Genomic DNA, 23205 nt, shown 5'->3' with positions numbered 1-23205 from the left:
TACTATATTTAGGAAAAAGTTATGTAACAGTAGTTGCTCTGGTAACGGTTGTGACATCTGGTAGCTCTGGCAAATTGGTTCATTTATCGGGTCTGAGCTACCGGATGTCACAACCGTTGCCACAGCAACTACTGTTAAATAAACAATAAATAAATCTGTAACACCTTATGCCCGACCCGATCACCGGGTTTGAGCTGTAGAATGTTACTCTGGAAAAAAAATAGTTACAGACATTTAATGGATAATTTGACAACAAAACCATCAAATTATATCATTAAAAACATTCAGCACAATTTAAAAATTTTTTTGAGTCTTATACGAGCTTATGTAAGCTCTAAAGTTGACCCAGGACCGAACAAGGACCAAATTGCAAAGTTTACAAAAGTTTAAAATGATGTCGTGACGAGACTTCCTACATGTTGTGATGTTGCAAAAATAGTAAGTCAAATTACAACATTGGACCACTTTGCGTCAAGACGTCATAAATTGTTGGCCAACATTGCGACGAAAGGAAGATGACATTGGGATGAGGAATCTGTTTGGTGCAAAGATAGGCCATTTGAACATATTGCCAAACATCTAAACCCTTATGCCACAATTAACACCAATTCAGATCAAAACCACATTTGTCATTACAAGCTATTCAACATTCATCTCCTCAAATCAGTTCACATTCAATTATGCAACATTAGATACCATTCACACATAACATATTATGTTACCAAATACAAGTACATATGCCATTTTCCATTTACATCACAAGTCCATTATCAACTAAAGTTCCAAACCACAATTATCATGTTAAGGTAACATAACAACTCTTAAGTACATACCACATATAAGCAAGCTTAAAGTAATCAAAAGACTATCGAATCGAGAAACAAATAGTGTGAACTTTGAGGTGATTCGATCGACATGCTCTGCAATCAACAAACTACAGAAGAAAGAAACCAACGGTAAGCATAATGAATACTTAATTAGTTCGTACAAGATTCAACTTAACTTAATAAATTTATATCAATTTAATTAATAAAAACACAACGATGCATAATATGATATTTTTTTGACATCCATAAGCACTCTTGTTCAAATTCACAAAAACCACAAGTTAGTACATTGACATAATAAGATCAAAGTGCTCAAATCACATACATATACCACCATACAATTATCTCTATAATATTCCAACATATACATTTATAAACATATCGGCTAAATTCGTAATCGATCTCACCAAACATTTCCTTTCTGATTTATTACCATTTTTTCCTGTAGAACTATAGTAAACTAACTTGGAAAACAAGAAACCGATTTGCTCACACAAGTTGTAGGTTGGGATTATTCATATAACTGCTAATCGGTGCTACTCACACAAGCTGTAGAGTATCTGCAATATATGTTGGATCTTATCCATCAATAATAAAGTCTCTAACCAGCACTCGAGCTATATCTTTTGGTTCTGCTCGCACAAGTTGTAGGTCGAGATTATTCATAAATTTTATTCGCTGCTGTATCCGTGACAACGTTAGATCTCAACCATTGATAACTATGTCCCTAACCAGCACCCAATTCCTTAAAAATAGTAATAGTTTGCCAATTGTGCTTTGATCATTTACTAAATACGTTTGAACCTTATTCTATATTCTTACCATTTTAATATCCATAAAATCATCATATATATACAATTTCATATCATTCAATCATATATATTTCTCACTCGTTTGATAACTCATAATTATTCTATTTTTAAAATTTTCCTATTTAGTCCATCAAATTTCAAAAGTAACTATATTTCATTCCAACTCAATATACAAGCAATAATTTAGATATATATATATGTGTAAAATATAAATAACAACAATCAACATAATAAGTTCCATATGAACTTACTTGGCAAAAACTACAATGACAAGATGTTAGGGACTAATCTGTAATTTTTTCCTTTAATCGATTATCTTTCGGTTGGTTCAATTCATGATCTATTACAATAATTAATTTCAATTATCAATTCCAAATACTTTATAACATTCTATTTTATGCATATGACAGTTAAATTTCATTTTCCATATGTTCCCTAAAGTTTTGTATTTTATTCAATTTAGTCTCTAAAACTAAAATTGCTATAAATTTCAAATTTGAGCTTTGATTTCGAAACCGATCTCAATTCCATCCCTTTACAACCCTATATTATCAATAATTACAGAAGTTTCATACCAATTTTGATATATTTTACACTTTAGTTCTTTTATTCAAAACTAACAATATTCACTTGACAAATTAGTCCTTTTTCATAACTAAGCTTAAAATCTAGCAACTTAGTACCAAAATCTTAAAGAAATCAACAATGACAACTTTTGAAAACTTTAACAGCTTTGCAAAATAGTACACGGGTTAGCTAATTCAAGCTCTTGAGATCCCAAAAACATAAAAATTACAAGAAACGAGATTGAAATCACTTACCAATTGAAGGAAATAAAATTTGGAAACTGAGAACCTTTTTTGTAAAGCCCCAAACCCGACCTAGACATTATGGGCGAATCTCGGAAGTTACATTAACAAAGCTTGAAATTATTTAATTTTTGAAATTGACTAGGGTTGAGGTGTTTTGTGAAAACTTAAAGATTTGAAAATATAATGATTTTGTTTCTTTGAAAAAAATACTTATTTAAAATATAATTTTTTGAAAGTAAAGTGTGACATTTTATTATAATTTTATTTTAAGTTAAATTGAAAATAAATATTTTGTATTATAATTATTTATTAAAAAGGTTTTAGGTAAAAATCCTATATAGCGGACTTTTATAAAACTAGTTAGAAAATTACAAATTATAGTTTTGTTTTAAACCATGTAAAATCGTAAATAATTTAAATAAACTCCATATTTTAAAATACTTGAAATAGTATAAATTTTTCATGCATGCATAGCAGTTTTAAGTTATAAAATAACCAACAACCCAAAATAAAAGAAGTGTTCAAAGTCCACAAACAAAAACTACATAGTTTAAAAATCCATAAAATAAATCATCCGAGAGGCTCAACCGAATGTTGACTCCAAGCACTATGTCTGAGTATTACCTGAAAGTTATAACACTAAAGGGTGAGCTTTTAAAGCCCTGTGTGGGTCTTTTAACAAATAAATGTAAATAAACACAGAATCATCAATCAAGTAAATATTTCACTTTATGCACATGATCATGACGATGTTGTTTTATAAAACATTTATGCAAATGTATTTAAAACATCCTACCCATCAGCACTACACACCACAATCGAGTTCCCGGAACTTGCCTATCCAAACACTCCAATTTGTGAACATTGTCACAGTAATGTAGATAAACTGCCACTTAATAAATTTGTGGACAAGCCACCACTTTTGCAAATAAAATGCCACTTCTTCCTCTTTTCACGTATCCCACCCCATACATGTGATATGGCCACAAAAATCAGTTTTTCACTTTAAAAACTAATTTTTCACTTTGGCATGTGAGACATGCTCATTATCACTTATCACTTAAAATCACATAGGCATGCTTAACATGCTAATCACATATTTACACAATATATATCAATATTTCAGATTTTGTAAATCATGCGAAACTCACATATTCCATAACATCACTTAACATGAGAATGAGATTTTCATTCATTTTATAATAATAATAATCAAGATCAGACATCATACAAATCACAAAAATAACAGTTTAGTTTCACTTGCTTAGATATTCCAATTTGATGGGTTTTTATTTCTCTTTTCGAATACATAGTTTATTCTTGATAAGAACCATTTAATAATACTAATAAATTTTTAACAACATGAAATATATTTTCATGTTTTTTTAATTAATGTAAAACCCACACCTGATTGTAGATTCGATGTGTTACAACTCTCTAAGATGCCTACACTTGGATCTATCCAATGAATCACCTAATCACACAAACGGTAGTCCTTTTTTAAAGTTTACCATGATCATCATAAAAGATAAGTTTCTCCCATTTGACACTTACCCTTGTGAATTAAGAATCGTGAGTCCTTTCACGAGTTTGACGATTTTTTTATGTTGATGTCGATCAGTCCTTTAAAAGGACATCATAACTCAAAGTTAATAAATTAGGGAAAACTTCACCATAACTCTTATAAATATTCGGTCAAGAGAGAAATAGTGAGGGAGGAGTGGTTCTTATTCAATCCTTGTACATACTCTATCTTGGTCGAAAAGGAGAGATCAGTGGATTGTCTTGATGTCGATCTAGGAAAATTGAACGATCTAAAAAGGAGGTTGATTAAGAGTAAGTTTATGAAATAAAGACTTAGAATTTAAGAAACTAAGTGAAATAAATATTTTATAATTTTATTTACTAACAGAAATGATGTAGGTTGAAAAATGATGTAAAAAAGGAGGAAACACAACCGTCAGAAGTGGTGCTACTGTGGCGACAGTGGTGGTTCGACAATAGATGCGGTCATTCAGTGGAGGAGAAAAAAAGAATATGGGTTTGGTCAGTCATTTAAAAGAGAAGAAAGGAGAAGATAAAAGAATAAAAAAAAGAGAGGAGTTTCACGGTGGTGGAAGATGGTGCTAATGGCGGTGGTGGAACAAAAAGAAGAAGAGAATAGGAGAATAGGTGATGAAGTGGTGGTGTTTAGGTCTAATGGTGGTGGCTAAAGGTGGTGGAAAGGAGGCCAAAATCAAAATTATGGTGGTTGAAGGTGGTGCAAAAGGAAAGGAGGAGAGAGAAGCAAAAGAGGGGAATGGCAATGAAAAGATAGAACAAAAGGGTGTTCTTCATCTTGTCTAGGTTCAATGAACATCACACAAGGTATGGGTGAAGAGAATGGTATGTTGAGGGGACAAAGTGCAAAAAAGGGATCATGAGAGTGAAAATGGGGCTTATTGAGAGAAGGTTGACTCACGTACAAGTAAAGAATCTTTCCCCATGCATGGTAAATAGGTTGGATGACAAAGAGTGTTCACACTAGCTAAAGTTGTTAAAAAATTAAATAAAATTTAGGAGTGTAGGGAGTTGAAAATAGGACCTTTAGGAAAATATTTAAGCTCTTAACCGCTTGACCACATACTTACTTACTATCATTTTAACATAAAATAGTTAAAAGCATGGGATGACCTTTTCTAAGGGTTTAAAACAAATTTGCACCAAATTGATATTTATTATCAATTAATGAGAGGGAAGAGATTCGAACTCAGATCATCAAGGACAGCTCCACCACTACTCAATCATTATAATTGATAGTTATTTATTATCAATTGTGCTAAGGTCATCTAAAGAAATTTGGACGTGAACATTCTCTGTTCATTAACCCAATTTCTACTAACCTGGTTTTTTGGGATGTAACAATTTTTTTTCCTTCCGTGAGTGAGAAAAGATGAGCACAAAAATATTTTCTTTTTCTTTTTATTTTTCCTATATATACTATGATTAAAAACTAATAAAAAAAAAGTGGATTCCATCATGGAATCCTACTACCCACTATTATCAATTGGATTAATTTCTCCACTAGTCCATTAGCAAATTAACAATCTATAGCAATTGAACTTTTACGATTTAGTCCTTATACCTTAATTAACTATCCAATTGAAAAAAAATTCAGAACTAAAATTTAATTGACCCTTATACTAACCTCGTAAATATTATTATTTAATATTTATGAACTCACTCGTTAGAAATGGGGTTCCGAAACCACCATTTTCAACTCCACTAAAAAATGGGTTGTAACAAAAACCATTTAGACATACAATCATTTCATAAACACATTCACGTCATGACATAAATTCTTTTCCAAGTCTCAATCAAGCTTACGAAAGCTCTTTTGTTGACCTGAACATGACATAAGACCAAATTGCAAAGTTTAAAACTTTAGAGTCGATGTCACGACGTTACCTCCACATTGTGACATCGCCAAACAGTTTGTCATGTTGCGACGTCACATACTATCAGTCGATGTTGCAATGAGGAAGTGCGATCGATGGGACGAGAACTCTGTTTTTGGTACAAATTAGGTCATTTAGTACTTATTTCATGTCAACCTTTCAAACTTACCATTTGGTGCAAATTGCACAATTTTTTCCTGCACACAAATATACCAAATACATGTCAAAACATAGCATATAACCAATTCCAATAATCCAGTGCAATATTTGTACAATTTGGCATCAAAATCTATCAATTCAACTAGTTCAATTTTAACCTATTCAAACATGCATTTTTTTACTCAAAACCATCAATTTAGCAATGTAATTCGTACCCATATATTCCATTAACCTAAATCATTCCATTCACCAAAAGCATATTACATCACTGGCTTTGTTGCAAAGCCATATGAAATATAGATTTCAAGCTATGACATTATACAAAGTTAACCAAAACAATCACCTAGTTACATCCCATATAATCGAGCCTAAAAATGATCAAAAGACTACCGAGTCAATAACAGGATAGTGCAAGCTTCTTGTAGATCCATTTGACACGTTCTATAAGTTGAATATCTATAAGTTGGATATCTATAGGGAAGGGAAAAATAATGGGGCAAGCATTACAAATGCTTAGTAAGTTCATAGGCATTAAACGAAAAATTATCTCAATATACATCAAAACACAATAAGTTATTTAGCTTAGAAAAGTTTGCCTAAACATGGAAAATCACATATCAACAAGGTGAGTTAACATTTAACCACATCATATAGCAATTCAAATGTATATCACAATCTAATTCATTTGGAATCACATTTCAATACCATTCACATGATGACTTCAACATTTAATCATTTGCAAATCAAGCTCCTACCATTTCAATGTAGTTTTTCACTTTTCATTAACCATTTGGCTCGATGAACTCTAATGAACAGGTTCGAATACACGAGTAACTACACAACACCAGATTGATTGTTAAAGTAGCAACTACACCACATCAGTAACGGTGGTTTTGGAACCCCATTTTTGATGATCGAGTCATTAATATTATTATTTAATTATTTACGAGTCTATTTTAGTGTTATAGTGAATTTTGGTTTAGAAATTTTATTGAATTGATAGTTAATTAAGGTACAAGGACTAAATTGTAAAAGTAGAAAAATTCAATTTCTATAGATTTTTAATTGTTAAATGATTTAAATAGTAATTAAATTAGATTTAAAATGAAAATTAGACCATTATTAAAGGTGGTGGGCAGTTGGTGCTTTTTATTAAGAGAAATATATGTTAAAATAGTGTTAAATTATTATCAAAATATGTTAAAACATATAACAAGTTTTCATCTTCATTTATTTTTCTCGTTTCCACTGTTTTTACACAAAAGAAAACTTGAAGAAGCCATTTTTGAGCTTTAAGGATATTTGGCCCTTGCATGGTAAATGTTTTCAAGTCCATTTTTCATAAATTTTATGTTTTTGATGTCTTGGGAACTTGATTTAGCTAGCCTGTGTACCAATTTATGAAATTGTTAAAGTTTCCAAAAGTTCCCAATGTTTATTTCTTTAATTTCTTGATGTTAAATTGTTAGTTTGTAAGTTTAGATATGAAAAATGACTAAGTTGTAAAGTAAAAATTGCTACTTTTGAACATAGGGACTAAGGTGGAAATATCTCAAAATTAGTATGAAATTTCTATAATTATAGATATTAGAGGTTTGTGGAAGGATGAAATTGAGATCGATTTCGAAATCGAAGCTCAATTTTAAAAGTTATAGTAATATCAGTTTTTAAGACTAAATTGAATAAAATGCAAAACTTTAAGGAATATTTAAAAATGGAAATTGAACTTTCATATTCATAAAATAGAATGCTATAAAGTAGTTGAAAGTGATTAATGAAATGAATTATTATTATAGTTTAAGAATTTAACCAACCGAAAGATAATCAAAGAAAAAGGAAAATTGTAGATTAGTCTCTGGCATCTTGTTATTGCAGTTTTTGCCAGGTAAGTTCATATGGTGTAATTATATATAATATTAATATCAATATTTTTGAATTATGAAATTTTTTGTGTGTAAATGTAATTTTGATTTTGTTACGATTTGGTACAAAAAGGTGAGACATTGACTAAATTGTGAAGAAATGTTTTATGTTAGGATGTTATGTTTATGATGACACTACGATGATTTAAATGTTACGAATATAGTGTTAATGCTCGTGTGAACTTAGTAAGCGATTATGATATGATTGGCATACCAATAAGGTTAGTTGCGCACATGTACAAGTTTAACACTTCTGCGTTTTGCTTAGCACTTCAATGCTCTCTGCTTAGCACTATAGTGCTCTCTGGTGTGGTTTCGTTACCCGTATATCTGAGTTTATTTACTAGAGTTCTTCGGGGTAATTGAATAATGGACAGAGAATTGAAAATGGCATGCTACGAGCTTAATGCTTAAATGGTATATGGTATTGAAATGTGAATTCTATGAGAATGGTACCAAATTGATTAGCTTATTAAATGTTGAATTGCTATATGACTCGATTTATGATGAACTCATCTATTTATTGTGAATATGCTATGTCAATTATATTATGTCACGTTATTTAGTCTATTATGATTAATTGTAAATCGAGGTAAGTTATAGTTTAACACCTATGAACTTACTAAGCATTCGAAATACTTACCTAGTTGTTTTCCTTTTCTGTAGATTTTTGGTTTGTGAAACTTGTCATTCGAATTAGTTCGAAGATCACACTATCCCTTTATCAACTCGGTAGACTTTTACTCATTTTAAGCTAAGTATTGTTGCATGTACTTAGGTACTAATATAAGTAATACCTTGTGAATGGTTGGTTTGGTTGAAATCTTATTTAATGTTTAAATTTTGAAAGCTAATGTTCATATATGCAAAAATGTGTATTTTGGCAATATGATAGGCCTTATATGTGCATCTTGTGGTATGGTAAATTTTTATCATGATAATGGTATAGCTAAGTGTTGTTTTGAATGGTTGAAAGCATGATAGATAACTTGGTACTTTTGTTAAGTTATGTCAACTGTTTGGTGCCAATTTTAGGTAAAATGAATTGGTTGATTTTGGCATAGAATAACTGGTGAAATGGTATGTATTTTGGAGGGTTTTATTCAGGTTTGATGCTTGCTTTAAGTTTTAAATGAATTTATGTTATTTTGGGCATGGAAACATATTTGGCTCTAAGGTATCGATACCAAAGATAAAGGTATCGATACTTATTATTTTTCAGTTAATTTTTTAAACATCGAGTTTCAAAACGATACTGATACCAAATTAAATTATCGAAACTGGATATTAGAGTATCGATACTATACAAAGGTACCAATACTAGTGAACTATTTTTTAAATTGTTGTAAAACAGAATGCTAAAATGGTATTAATACTAAGGTAAGTTATCGATACCTAAAGAGAAGTATCGGTACTATAAGTTTAGTATCGATACCTATTGATTTAACTCAATTTTTCCGAACATCGAAACTAACAACAGTATCGGTACCATTTCAGGGGTATCAATACCTATTCTAAAATTTTAAAAATTTGTAATTTTGCCCTATTTCATGTATGGATTAACAATTAAATTTTTTTTTATGTTCGATTGTTCCTCGGGGAAATTCTATTGATCATATAATGTCTAAAATTTTGGAAATGTTTATATATTGGTTTAATTTCAATGCTTTTGTCAGTAGTTGTACCGGCAATGGCTGTAGCATCCCATAACTCGGACCCGACGATTGGGTGAGGAGTATTACAAAGCCCATAGGCTATCATATGTATAATCATGTAAAAGTACATCCCTCCACCACACCAGGGTCTCCGTAGAGACATACAGTAACAGTGGTCTCCGTAGAGACATTTAGTAATAGTGGTTTTCGTAGAGACATTCAGTAATAGTGGTCTTCATTAAAATGACATCAAGTTACTCGTCTGAGTTAAATCTATGTTACATTCATCTTCGAGTCCGCAACAAATGCTGGACCTCGATAATCATAGGTAATAAATGTGTATCAGTGTGCACAAGACCTTATTTAAATTTCAATCGCATCGAATATTTTATTAGGTTCATCCGGGCATATTTAATACATAAATACATTTCTTTACAATTTAGTCCAAGTCTCACCTTTTGTACCAAATTGCAAACACTTCAAATTACAACCAAGCATACACATATTCATAATTCAAATACATAAAAGTTTAAATATAATCATACTATATGAACTTACCTGGACAAACAGCAAACGAACAACTCTATAAGGACTAATAAACAATTTTTCCTTTTCCCTAATTATCCTCGTTTTGAATGAATTCCCGATCTATACAATAAACAAATTCAAATTGTTACTTTCAAAAATCTTATAATATTCAATTATATGGATGGAACGATTCCATTTCATTATTCAAATTCCCCCTAAAGTATTTTATTTTATTCAATTAGTCCCTAAAATCGAAATTGTCATAACTTTCATATTTGAGCTTTGATTTCAAAATCGATCTCAATTACATCTTTCTATAACCCTATATTATCTAAAATTACAGAAATTTCACATCAATTTCAAAATTGATAGACTTTAGTCCATATGTTCAAAAACTAGCAATTAAACTTCACAATTTGGTAATTTTTCACATCTAAGCTTAAAATCTAACAATTTAACATCAATTTCTTCCAGAATTCATCAATGGAAACTTTTGAAAACTTTAAAATTTTTACAAGTTGGTGTCTGGGCTAGCTAAATCAAGCTCGCACGACCTCAAAAACATAAAAATTACAAGAAAAAGACTAAATTGAACTAAGCAATTGAAGAACCAAAATTTTGGAAGATTTAAGAGTTTTCTTCCTTCTCCTTATGGCAAAAGGTTGAAGATGAATCAAAATTGTCATCTTTTTCTTTTTATTTTACTTTTATACTGAATTAAATTTAATCCTATTTAATCTAATTAAAATAAGTTAATTAAAACCTTAAAATTAATTAACTTAATTAGTGGATTACAACTATTCTCCACTACCGTTTGGTCATATATTAGGGGTCCACTTTCTGAATTGGTCCTTCGACTCTTTAAAATCTGTAGTGATAAAATTTTACCACTTTTATATTTTAGTCCTTGAACCTTAATTAACTATCAAGTTCACAAAATAAATTAACCAAAATTTAATAAAATTTAATTCTAACCTCGTAAATATTACTAGAATATCGAAACTGGGATTTCAAAACCACCATTTTTGAAACCAGTAAAAAATGGGTTGTTACAAAAAAGACTAGGTACTGATACCTAATACCTAGACCCTTGGTATCGATACATAGGCCCTTGAACAAGGTTACTGCACTGTTTTGGCCATTTTGAGCCCTTTGAGGCTCATACATGACCCTAAGCACCTCTGATCACCCAAAAAAAATTCTAAATGGTTTTAAGTTAACTTTAAAGCCTTTAAAATATTTTGGTAATTTCATTTAAACTGTTTAAAATTTTAAATTATGGTAAAGTCAATACCTTTTTCAATCCAAACGACCTCATTTTAAGCCAATGAACATCAGGCATTTGTTTTATGTTGTGGACATGTCCAAACCATTATGAAGTGTTTCAAAATGATCTTAAAAAGGTATCCAAGCTTCCTAAATGTAGATATTTGTTTTAATGAATTTTTATAAGGCTTTAAATGATGTTTTATAAAAAGAAAATTTTGTACTACCTTAGAAAGTGTTCTTGTAGCACCTCCCACTTGTACCGTACGTCGAGACGAGTAAGGGGTGTTACAAGTGATCTGTCATAATTTGGTATAGCAGATTAAACTAGTTTTCACACTTGAGGAGCTTGAACACGAGCATGCTCATGAAGTTTTAATTAAGTTTTTATAGTTTAGTCTAAATTGAATAAAAAGTGTATTATGAGTCTTTTATTGACCTTAGGGATCGAATGAGGCCTAAGGGTGGGCTAATATACTTAGTGAGTGTGCAAGAGACCATCAGAGGGCATATAAACTCAATACTTGTCGCTATGTTGCAACATAAGAATTTTGATGTCGCAACATAAGGAGCAGAATATAAGAATATTGAGACTACCTTCGGTGTCACGACATAGCTATGGGATTTGACGACACACCCTAGTGCTTGTGTCGTGACCTCGGTCCAGTACAAGAAATATGCACAACCTAGTGGCGTTTTGGTCTATACAATCAATAGTTAAACACGAGAGCGTAAGTTGTCCTATGGTTGAGGATGACAACAGCCCTAACTTTATAAATATACTGTTAAACAATTGTTAAAAATAGCTTTTGATATTCTAAGTTTTTTTTGTGAATTTAAAGAAGCTGCTTTGTAGACTTGGAACAATTCTTGTGGATTCTGCGCTTACAATTAATCAAATACAATTCAGTATTCTCTAAACCTTTCTCTTAATTTATTCTTTATGCATATCTTATTTGTCAAGATAATTATTTTCATGAGATTTATGAGGAACTAATCCTCTTATGGGAGATTAACGAGTGGATGTGTGATTAACTGATTAAAGAGTAAACGATATCTTCTAATTGGCATTGTATGGATTGATAAATATGAAATATGGTCACAGGTTGCTAGTTCTCGAACGAGTAATTTATCACAGTCATTTGTTGACAATTATCATATTAATCATTAAGAAGACACAATGGTGAAAATGAGACAAAAAGCATTGTATTGAGTGAATGGATTTAACTTAAAAGAGTCAAAGATATCATATGAGGGTAACACAAACAAGACGAGGTCATTGGACAGAGTAGTTGGATGAATTGCTTTCGTAAAAAGTATATAATAAAGAGGTTTCAATCATGGTACTTCTTGTGGACTGACTCCATGATTAAGTAAATTGTGAATTATCGGAAGGATGCTTTTGGACATAATTACAATTGCTCAAGCCTAATTTTATATGTCTGATTAGTCCCTCTGCTAACTCAACAAAAGCTCGATCAGACTGCATTTGAATTAGAAGAAAGTTCTACAACTTTTGAGATAATTTAATTGAGTTGATTTATTCAATGTGGAATTAAATTAGACAGTGGTGAAAATTGTGCAACTAAAGAATTTGATTAAAGAATTTTCTTAAAAAATTAAATTTGAAAATCTAAGTATTAAATTAATCAAATTAATTGAAATTAATATGATATTTTTGGAAATTAATTTTACAGTTAGACAATTGACCCAATGGGTAATTGAACTTGAAAATTAGACCCTAGATAAAAAATTGGGCTTGAGAACCCAAAACCAAGATCGAGATTGAAAAACTAATCGAATTGGGCTTGGTATGTGAAACCGGATTGATGGTCCAACCAGTGGTAGGACCAGATCGGCTGGGCCGTCATTGGCCCAAACCGAATCGGCAACAACCGAACCGGCACAAGGTGCATTGGGGCTGTTGCACATGCAATGGCACCACCAGACCCATTGGTGTTGACGGCAGTAACGACAACATTTCGGTGGCCAGTGGGTGGTCCTTTGATGGTTGAATAGTGAAGGAATCACACTCCTACTGGGATTCTACCGGATAATTTGATTTCATATTAATTATTCCAAAAAATAGTGTTGTTGTAATAAATTTAATATTATATTTAATTTACTGCTTATATTAATAGTATTTTATTAATTTAATATTAATGTGATTGTAATAAATTTAATTGAATATTTATCTTGTAGATAAATATTCTATTAATTTAATAGATTTAATATTAAATTTAATCTAATATTTATCTTGATAATTATTATATTAATTTAGTATTAAACTGGTTAAGTTTAATCATAGTTGAACTCTCTAAACTCTCCTTATATAAATAGAGTTATGGGTCATTATTTTTTTCACATGGTTGAATTCAAGTGAAAGGTGTAGATAGTAAATTCTCTAAAGAAATAATTTCAGAAATTTTCTAGAGATATATTTCTTATTTACAACTTGGTCCAAAAGTTTAGAGAAATTCTGAAATTACTCCACTAGTAATTTATTGGAAAAGTTTTGATTCGAAGCGAGCCCACACTCGACAGACTTGAGCTGAAGGATAGCGAAAAAGACTACTCGATCGAAGCGTTCATCCTAGACGATTCAGTAAGGTACAATTTTGATTAAGTGTTTATTACTTTAGATAACACAACCAAGTTCTTTTTTGGAAAAATTTCAAACTCTGGTTTTTCCCTTAAACTTATTTTCGCTGCTTTTTCCAAACCTTATTTTCCAACAATTGGTAACAGAGTCAGGTTGTGCTCTATCTTTAAGTATAAACAAATAATAAAAATAGATTTCTCTTTTTCTTGAATGATTTGATTACATAAAAAGTGGTATTCTTTAGATTTTATACATGTTTTGACTTATATATAGGAATGGATGTGATATTATATGTCTATTATATAATTTTATTTTTTGCCAAGATTATGGTTTTGTGCTTATGTGATTATGAAATTGTGCATGGTAATGAAAAGCTTAAACATGTGATATGTGGATATGGTGACTGTTGTGAAAAGTGTAAATGTATACATGATATATATACATCTTAAATGACAGCAATAGTGTTTTACAAAAGATGTAATATGCAGTGATAGTGCACGGATAATCAGTAAGTGATATGTGATTCTTTTTCAGATATTTTGGCCTTATGATATTGAAACCATTGGCTTTATTTGGCGTGCCATAGGATTGTGAGTACTCACCTATATGTATAGTGATTTTGGGGCGTTAAGGCCTGGGGATATGTCAGCTAAGCTCCACTCAACGAGACATGTGAGGAAAGTAGAGTGTTAACTTTATGCTACACTTTTGTGACATGTTTGACTCTATGATTCTTTGTTTGGTGTGTTAGAGATCCGTGTATTCGATGAATGATGATAGAGCTCACTATATGTTCCATAACCTAAGTGTCAATCTATCATATTATATGTAACTGTGTGGAACATGTTTTATGCCTAATAGAGTATGTGTTATATTGCCAATTTATCATTATATGTGAATTGAGACAACTGTGATATATGTTTGATTAAATATGTGTGTTACATGATATATGTTTGCATGAATATGTAAATGCTATGTAGAAGAACCAGTAGATAAAGCATGGCTAGGTACTCTACGACACTGGACATAAGACTATTGTAATTGTACTTAAATGGTTGTCTTGAGGATGCATGATGATATGTTTGCGATGTGGTTATTCTAATCATTCACTCAGCTTGTTAAGCTCACCCACTCTGTTCTTTACCTATTACAGATGAGTTATGTACCAGTGTGAGCGATGTGGTTTTTTGAGAGGTGATCCAAGCCAGTTTAGTGTTATCCCGTAGGTGTTCTTTATTTATTTACGTTTTGGGAAAAAAGGCAATATGGTAGACTTGTTATAGCCATGTTGATTTCTAGACATTTTGCTAGTATTTGATTTGGTTTATAAGTGGTTTTGTTTTGGGCTTAGCCGTGAGACCTGAGTTTATTTGGTATCTTAGAATGTGGAGATGTTTGATAAGTTAGTTGAGAGAGCTAAGGCGGTTGAGGAGACCTTAGTGGAGCCACCTCATTTTATGGTTACTAACACTAGTAAGAGAACACCTGATGGTGCATCGGGTAGACCGCCTAAGAGAGGGTGTGACAGTCATAGCTCTGGTAGGGGAGCGAGACGTAGGTCTCGATTGAGTCAGTCTAGACAGTGGGGTAGTATTGTGATTAGTGCTAGTGGTTCAATGGGTGGTTTTGGATGGCCGTTTTGTGCACACTGTGAGCGTAGGCATTCTGGAGAGAGTCCTAAGTTGATGGGTGGATGTTTTAAATGTGGTTCAAAGGAAGATATCCTTAGGGATTTTCTGAATAGAGTTGAGGTTTCGCAGACTTAGAGTTTGGTACCTGCTTTTGCGCCTACTAGAGGTCATGGTCACGGTAAAGGTAATGGGAGACTGATTGAATCTAGAGGTCGAGAGTGGCAGGTTTGGTAGCGAATTGTAGCTCATACTATTGCTACACAGGTTGAGTCTAAAGGTCAAGCTCAAGTTTATGCTGTTAAAGAGCCTAAGGATCAGGATCCAACTGATGTTATTACAGGTACTTTTACTGTGCAATCTACTCCATTTTTTTCTTTAGTTGATTCTATTTTGACACATTCGTATATTTTGAGTGAATTTTCATATAAGTTAGAGATTCCTGTTAAGACTATTGGTTTGGTATGACTGTCATTAGTTCTTTTCGTGATAGTGTAGTAGTGAACAAAGTTTATCGTAGATGCCCTCTTTTGATTCAAGCACATGTATGGATTTTCCATTTTAAGGTTTTTATTTGATACCTAGTATGAATTGGTTAACTGAGCATAAGGCTAGGGTAGATTTGGAGTCTAAGCGAATTACTTTGAGTAATAGTGATGGATTAGAAATTGTTGTTTTTGGTGAAAGATCAGGTTTTATGTCTAATGTGGTTTGAGCTATGAATGTTGAGAAGTTGATGGGTAAAGGTTGTGAAGCTTATTTGACTTATGTGATGAATTCGGTTAGTAAGGAGTTGAGCGTTCAGGATATTCGCATTGTTAGGGATTTTCCTGACGTGGTTCCTAAAGAGTTACTGGGCTTGCTACCAGACCGTGAAGTTGAGTTTGGAATTGAGTTTTATCCTTGTACTACACCGGTGTCCATTATGCCCTATCGCATAGCACCAAAAGAGCTCAAAGATGTAACACTCCTCACCCGTATCCATCGCTGGAACAGGTTTACGAAGTATTACCGAAGTTTATAGTACAAATAAATAGAATTTCTATCATTTCATAACTTATCAATATTCGTAATAAAAATAGTCAAAATCATACAAACTGTCCCTTATACGAGCCCTAGAGGCCCTAAGTACGCGTTAAAAATAAGTTGGGAGTAAATAAAAAACTCTTAGAATTTTTCAGAAAACATTGCAAATTTTCAAAGCTGTAGGGGTCACACGGCCAACAAACATGCCCGTGTCTTAGGCCATGTGGGCATCGAAATAGGGACACACAGTCATGTCGCAGCCCGTGTCCTTACCTGTGTAACTCACTGATTTGTGTCACAGGCCAAGCCACACACTCGTGTGTGACGTCGTGTACCCTTCAAAGTATCCTCACATACCCGTATTCCAGGCCATGTAACAAATTCACTTACGAACCTTTAAAAAATACAGGGGACACACGATCGTGTCACCTGGCTGTGTGTCACACACGGCTGAGACACATGCCCGTGTCTCTGCCCGTGTGGACGAAAATAGGGCATTTTAAAAGCTACATTTCTCACCCAAATTGGCACCAACCTACACCCAAAAATGCACACATACACTAGCTATAATCAACCATCCAAAACAACCAGGAGCAAGCTTCAAACATGTAGTATATTCACATACAACCAATATGTCTTTAGGCACCTGAAAAGACAATGTGTAAACATGTATATTCATGTATACAATTTAACCAAATAAACCAATAATTTACCATGCCATTTTGCATCATTTCATGCCACTTCATTTACTTACCAAAACATACCAAAATCTATTTAGCAAAACACAACCATTTGATACCAAAATGCATTTCAAAACCATCATATTTAGACATATATGCCTTACAAAACAAGGTACCAATTCATCACATCACAAAACACAAGTACAAAATGCGCATCTAGCTATCATTTACCTTTTCTCATGTAACCATATCATCAACCACGTTTAAGCTACTTATAAGCTTACCAAACTATACCATTTCATCAATCAAATACCAAATCCCAAGCCAAACCATATGGCCATAAACATAAAAAAACATATAGGCTAATATTAGCCAAATAACCTATGCATGCTATTATAACCAAAATGTTACCAACTAAAAGTACCAAAAGAGCCGATGGATAGGGTGATATAGCTCCAACAAGCTTCTAACCTAAACGAGCTATCGTGCCTACGAGGACGCAATTTGCTGACACATCGCGCTGACGTGGACGCGATTTCGGGAAAAATGACCCATTCTGGTAAATAATAAAATACCGGGCCCATTTCGGTAAATTTTAAAAAAATAGGGCTTTTTTGGTATTTTGCCCCAATATGTATTACTGTAATATTGAAGAGTTAATTGATTAAAAAAATAAATACAACAAGTACAAAAAAAGATTCAAAATTATTGCCAACAAGATTTGAACCAAGGTACTAAGGAAAAAGAGTAAGCATCTTAACCAACTAAGCTAAACTAATTAATTGACATATTATAAAAATACTGTTATTATCTTAATTATATTACTTACGTTCTAACGATTTATCGAACCTATTCCATACACGTGTCAAATCAGAAAAAATAATACAACAATTCTGTAAAAAAATCTGGTGTTTACTTCAAATAAATAAGGAAAATAATGATTTGAATGTTTCAAATTTTAATTTTAAACCGAAAAAATCAAAATTTAGAGGTAAAAAAGGATCTTTTTCGACGAAAACTGCGGCCAAAATTTAGAAGTAAAAAAATCGTCTCAATCGGACAACCGAGCCAAAAGTTATGGCCTTTCAAAGTTTTCCAAACTAAAAAACATAAACAGTCAATTTTTTGATTGGTGGGTACTGTTCACGTGCGGCGCAAATCGTGTCCACGTAAGCGCGATTTGCTTCCACGTCAGCAAATCGCGCTTACGTGGACGCGATTTGCTGACACGTCCCCTGACATCGCGCTGACATAGACGCGATTTCGGGAAAAATGACCCATTTCGGTAAATGATAAAATATCGGTCCCATTTCGATAAATTTAAAAAAAAATAGAGTTTTTATGTGTAATTTGCCCCTCGAATCCTTAAAACTAATATGCTATTTGATTGAATGTAATGGGCTTATGCATTTCATTCTTGTTAGATGGGCCCACATTTTTCCATTGTTTTTTTTTTTTGTTTTTGCTCATTCCAGCTTTATACGCTTAGTACAAGTGGGGTTAGCATAGATGTATAAAAATGCTATTCCAATATTACCCCCATTAAACTTGTCTATACGTTTTTCTTCTACCAACAAATGTTGTCAAAAGTCTTTGTTATCTGCACAATATTCCCATATACAGATAGTCTTCACCAAATATTTGTCTTCCTTTAATCAGTTTTTTTAATATATTTTGAATTGCATTTTAATCTTTCTATTAGAAAATGAGAAAATTTATTTATACACGTTACATGAATGAGTAGAACAGTCCATCCATTAAAATTTGGTGTTTGTATATAAGATATAATAACAAATTTAGCCCTTAACCTTTATAAATTTATTTAATTTAATCCCTATTCTTTTATTGAAAGTAAATTAGAAATTTTTTAAACTAATAAGACTAAAATGTCAAAAAGGCCTTAGTAAGAAATTATTTAAAAAATCAATTAAGCTCTTTTAAAATTTAAAAATTATTAAAAAAGAATAAAATTATAAACAAAAATTATAAAAATTTTAAATTATACTTTTTTGCTAAAAATAACAATACTGAACCAATAAAAGATTAGGGGTCAAATTTTTTAAAATCTTATAACCATTAGATTTTTAATGGGTTAGTATTGTTATTTTTAATAAATTTTTTATAACTTTTGTTTATAGTTTTTATATTTTTTAAATAAATTTTAAATTTTGAAAGGACTTAATTTATTTTTTTATTTTTTTTACTAAGGCCTTTTTGACCCTTTAGCCTTATTAGTTTAAAAAATTTCTAATTTACTTCCAATAAAAGAATAAGGGTCAAATTGAATAAATGTGTAAAGGTTGAGAGCTAAATTTATTATTATACCTTATATATAAACACCAAATTTTAATGGAGGGATTGATTTCCACACGCATCTACCATACAGTGACTAATTTACTTATTTTTTCAATAGAGGAGCAACTATTTTCCTTCCAAACTCTAATTTTTCACATTCAGTCTTGCAAAATCCTGAAAATATGCTATGATTGGCTATCACAAGCTTTTAAGTGATGAATGATGGAGATTCTAGCTAGAGTTGTCCATGGGTTGGGCCAGGCCCTAACAAAATTTTAGTTCCGATTGATCGGCTCGGGCATGGCCCGAATAAAAATGTTAAAACCTGGGCCTGGCCTGGTCCAGTCCACCGGTATTAAAATTTTTTATTTTATTTTTTATATAATTTTTTAAAAATATATAATACATCAAAAATACTAAAAACATTAAAATAAATATTTCTCTACAAATTAAAAATAAATTTAAAAAGTCTTTATACTTAAATAACACTAAGATAAATGCAAATTAACAAGCAAATGCCTCTAAATTAATAGCAAAATTAACAATAAAACAAGAGTTGTACAATATCTAAACAATAATAATAAAATGGAAGCAACATAATAGTGAAATGGCAGCAAAACAATGGGAAAATAGTAGGAAAACAACAACAAAACAGTGGAAAAACAGCAGTAAAACATCATTTTTTTTTGGAAATTAGGGCCAGCCTTACTCGATGCCTAACCCAATTTCTAGATGAGCCTTATTTTTTTGCCTAAACTCATTTTTCGGGTCTATAATTTACCTAAACCCTCTCACTTTTCGAGTGGACCTTCGGGCTAGCCACCCTCTAGTTTTGTGTAATGCCACCATTTACATATTCTCGTTAACCAAAAGTAGGAATATTGTTATGACGACCATCCCATTAGAAATTCTATTCTCTTTCCAACAAAAAACTAAGCCCATTACAATTTTATTCTATTATATTTAACCAATATAATTAAAGTCTTACAGACTGCACAATTTAGAATATATAGGGATCTAGAATCTTGAAGATGTTTCGGACCAAGCTTAAACTAGTTGAATTAGTGTGCTTCAATTTATGAAACAATATGGAAGTTTTGTTGGTTATATACCAATTCCAGATTGAATACACCACCATTTTTTGATTAAATTGTAACACCCCAAACTTTGAATGTTTGTCTAAGAAATGCTAGCGTAAATGAATCTCTGTTTCTGTAGTTGTGTGCTCTGCTTATGTGCTCGAGGTCAGGAGTTCGAGTCATGTCTTTAGAAAGCTTTGCTATTTTATTCTAAACTAACCTTTATATTTGAATTGTTGACTTAAGCTTAATTCTGTGTAAATTTGTGTCAATGATGAGCCTAGTGGTTTAATGGTTAAGCTTTTGTAAACTTCCGGGTCTTGTGTTCTAGTCTCTGCGTATGCGTTAAGGAATATTTTTGCTTATTTTCAAAATTATGATTGGTGGTTAAAACATTAAAATTTAACGTTTCCTTTTCCTTCCTAAATTTCTTTTTCATTTTTTTATTTCTTATTTATTTTCTTTTATCGATCGTTGAACTTCCTCTTCCTTATCTGCTGCTTTGGTTGGGAAAGTACAATTTTCGTGATGTCAATTGAAAGTTAATTATGTAGTTTTGTTGTGAATTCTAAAAAACAACGATTTCGTATTGTCGAAATAGTTACGTGTTAGTAGGTTGAAGTCTCTTCGTTAAGCGATTATGGTTTCTTTGTTTTAGGCGTGCGTGCGGAAGTAGCATTTCCTAACAAGCTAATTCGAATGAGTGTCATTGATTCAATGGTAAGTATCGGTTTCGTTAGAGGTTTTCTGTCGAAGTTTTTTGACATAGTTCAATAAGTGTTAAATTGTATGAATTTCATTGTTTTAGCGATTGATTGATTCTGGTTGGCTAATTTAGGCTTCGGGATTTCTCTGCGTTATTTATGCGACAAAACTACTTTAGGTGCGTACCAAAAACTTGAGTTTTTACGAATTTCAGAAACCCAAAACCATGGTTGTCGACACCAAAAGACCATGTGGTAGGCCAGGTGCACCACACGGATACCACACGGTTGTGTACCAAGCCGTATTGTAGACTATGTAACTCACTATCCATGAATTAGAACGCACAGGCTAGAGGCACGAGTGTGTGTCCAGACTGTGTGTGGGAAATGTTTAGTGCAGGGTTCACACGGGCCAGAAACACGGGCATCTGTCCAAGCCGTGTGACTCACTGTTTGCAATTTAAGACTACACGGGCAAACGATAAGGGCGTGTGTCAGGGCGTGTGAGACACATAAATTCCTGACCGGTAGGTATTTAATACCTTGATTTAAGACTACATAGGTTGACGAGTATTTAATACCTTGATTGGTGTGTTGGGTTGGTCGAAGATAGTATGTAGCGGGTGGGAAATAGGAAAACTCCATATATTTTGATATGATCTGCCTTCTTGATCTGACTCTAAAATCGAATATTGGGACCTTATCAGTTCTAACCTAAATTTTTTTAATATATAAATAGTTTTTTAGGAAATCACTAACTTATTTCTTCTGCTGATTGAATTACAAGTAAATCACAGACTTACCGGTTCAGCAGATCATGAGCCCGGTCATACCCTTTATCTGTTTTAGTGTTATTAGCTTATTAACTTACTTTCAATAATTTCAAGACGTAAAGTACTTTAAGAGTATAAGTGATGTATTATGCTCTGCATTTGCTAATTTCTGCTAGATTGGCTTAAACACTTAAATTTTGATAATGTGTTTTGAGAAATATTCGAGGTAGATTCCTAAATTTGGCCTTATCGTTTAAGCCAAGTATGGGGTATTGCATTCAGTGGTATCAAAGCTAGGTTGGCAACACTCGGGTTGTAATCTAGGCTCCTATGTTGTGTTAAAAAGGTGTTTAAATGAAAATAAGCTATCTGAGTCATTCTGAAAACTGATTTTATAAATGACCGAACATCCGACGCCGAACCTGTGAGTATTTTTGTTCTGTCATAGTGATTGGTTAAGACACTGTAGTGATTGAACTATTGTTTGGTTAACTATTTTGATATGAACTGACATGAGAATTGTGATAAAAACTCTGAACTAATCTACGCACTTTTGATATTGTAGATAAATTGATAGTATGAGTTCGCACGGTAGTTGTGTACGTGGTTCTCGTGGACGCCGCGGGCATCGTAGAAGAGCTCAAGTAGAGTCATCCTTTCTAGGTAGTATGCCCAATCTAAATACCAGCGAGACTGTTGGCACTTCTACTACTAAGAGTAGGTCTTAGACTCCAACAGCTCAGGACGATGCACTGTTCCAAGCTATGATATGAGCATTAGAAAGGGTCGTTGGGACCCATTCTGGATCCAAAAGCCAAGGGTCGATAATTGAGTGACTCCGGTCAAATGGTGTTGAGTTGTTTAGAGGTGTCGTTGGAGTTTCCCCTACTGTAGTAGAGTGTTGGGTAGAGGCTACTGAGCATATTATGACCGATATTGACTACACTCCCACTTAGAAATTGAGGGGTACAGTATCTCTACTCCGGGACAAAGCCTATCA

The sequence above is a fragment of the Gossypium hirsutum genome, chromosome D10, assembly GCF_007990345.1.
Source record: "Gossypium hirsutum isolate 1008001.06 chromosome D10, Gossypium_hirsutum_v2.1, whole genome shotgun sequence".
NCBI classification, from domain to species: Eukaryota; Viridiplantae; Streptophyta; class Magnoliopsida; order Malvales; family Malvaceae; genus Gossypium; species Gossypium hirsutum.
Note: the sequence above shows the minus strand (reverse complement) of the source record.